Genomic DNA, 2,500 nt, shown 5'->3' with positions numbered 1-2,500 from the left:
GGAATACACATATTAAGAAGTTATTCTTTGCTGTCTTTTGTTGTGTTCCTAGACTGCGAATCGAGTATCTTGCTGACTCACTTACGAACAGGTGCACAGGCCACAAAACTACACCTGTGCTCGTAAGAGTGCCCTACACACCGAATCATAACTTGATAAAGCCCTACACAGAGCGAATCATAACTTGTAAAGCTCTACACAGAGCGAAACATGACTTGTAAAGCTCTACACAGAGCGAAACATAACTTGTAAAACTCTACACAGAGCGGAATATGACTTGATAAAGCCCTACACAGAGCGAAACATGATTTGATAAAGCTCTACACAGAGCGAAACATGACTTGATAAAGCTCTACACAGAGCGAAACATGACTTGATAAAGCCCTACACAGAGCGAATCATGACTTGATAAAGCTCTACACAGAGCAAAACATAACTTGGTAAAGCCCTACACAGAGCGAAACATGACTTGATAAAGCCCTACGTAGAACGAAACGTTTACTCCAAAGCATCGCCAGAAAATTAAAAACCCGAATTCCGTTTTGCCCAATTCTAAGGCCCTTGACGCCAATGTTATAAAAAAAATTATGTACGTTAGTTTTGGCCAGTCCATGGCCTTTTGACTTTTAGGTATTTAAAAAAAGTATGGCATCCAGCAGGGCAATGTATGAGTGCCCACGTCATGATGCCAGTAGGGGTCTGGGTGCCCTGCATGGACCAGCTACAGGGGTAAGGTGGTTCCTGAAGGCTACCTGAAGTGTGAGCTGGTTCCTGAAAGTTATCTGGGATATCAGATAGTTCGTAAAGACCACCTGAGGTGTCAGGTGGTTCATGAAGGCCACCTGAAGTGTCAGGTGGTCCCCGAAGGTCACCTGAAGCATCAGGTGGTTCCTGAAGGCCACCTAAAGTGTCTGGTGATTCCTGAAGGCCACCCGAAGTGTCAGGTGATTCCTGAAGGCCACCTGAAGTATCAGGTGGTTCCTGAAGGCCACCTAAAGAGTCTGATGATTCGTGAAGGCCACCTGAAGTGTCAGGTGATTCCTGAAGGCCACCTAAAGTATCAGGTGGTTCCTGAAGGCCACCTAAAGTGTCAAGTGATTCCTGAAGGCCACCTGAAGTGTCAAGTGATTCCTGGAGGCCACCTGATGTGTTAAGTGATTCTTGAAGGGCACCTGAAAAGTCAGGTGTTCCTAAAGCTACCTGAAGTGTCAGGTAGTTCCTGAAGGCTACCTGAAGTGTCAGGTGGTTCCTGAAGGCCATCTGGGGTGTCAGGTGCTTCCTGAAGGCCACCTGAGGAGGTGTTAGGCACCTCCTTAGGGAGACGCTAAGTAGTAACGACATAATTAACATACTGATCACAGTAAAGTAACTACCAGCGCATATACGACTCAGTGTATATACTCGTCTCAGTGTATATACATCCCAGTGTGTATATATAATAAAAATGTGGGTAGAATTACCGACAATATGTTAGGTAAAAAAACACAAGTACAACTAATGTGACATTTTATTGTGGCAACGTTTCGCTTGGTAAAGCTCCAGGACAACGAAATGTTGCCAAGATAAAATGTCAAATTAGTTACACTTGTGTCCTTTTAGCTAACAGTGTATATATACATCTAAGTGCAAATATTTATATATTTTAATCCCCGTGTCAGGGATTAAAGTGGCCTTGACTGGTGATGTTCTGATGACATTCAACCTTAAAGACCCAGGTGTACTCGTTACCCAGGTGTACTCGTTACCCAGGTGTACTCGTCACCCAGGTGTACTCGTTACCCAGGTGTACTCGTTACCCAGATGTACTCGTTACCCAGGTGTACTCGTTACCCAGATGTACTCGTTACCCAGGTGTACTCGTTACCCAGGTGTACTCGTCACCCAGGTGTACTCGTTACCCAGGTGTACTCGTTACCCAGGTGTACTCGTCACCCAGGTGTACTCGTCACCCAGGTGTACTCGTCACCCAGGTGTACTCGTTACCCAGGTGTACTCGTTACCCAGGTGTACTCGTTACCCAGGTGTACTCGTTACCCAGGTGTACTCGTTACCCAGGTGTACTCGTTACCCAGGTGTACTCGTCACCCAGGTGTACTCGTCACCCAGGTGTACTCGTTACCCAGGTGTACTCGTTACCCAGGTGTACTCGTTATCCAGGTGTACTCGTTACCCAGGTGTACTCGTTACCCAGGTGTACTCGTTACCCAGGTGTACTCGTCACCCAGGTGTACTCGTTACCCAGGTGTACTCGTTACCCAGGTGTACTCGTCACCCAGGTGTACTCGTTACCCAGGTGTACTCGTTACCCAGGTGTACTCGTCACCCAGGTGTACTCGTTACCCAGGTGTACTCGTTACCCAGGTGTACTCGTCACCCAGGTGTACTCGTTACCCAGGTGTACTCGTTACCCAGGTGTACTCGTCACCCAGGTGTACTCGTCACCCAGGTGTACTCGTTACCCAGGTGTACTCGTTACCCAGGTGTACTCGTCACCCAGGTG

Source organism: Cherax quadricarinatus, chromosome 35 (genome assembly GCF_038502225.1).
Source record: "Cherax quadricarinatus isolate ZL_2023a chromosome 35, ASM3850222v1, whole genome shotgun sequence".
Classification (NCBI taxonomy): domain Eukaryota; kingdom Metazoa; phylum Arthropoda; class Malacostraca; order Decapoda; family Parastacidae; genus Cherax; species Cherax quadricarinatus.
Note: the sequence above shows the minus strand (reverse complement) of the source record.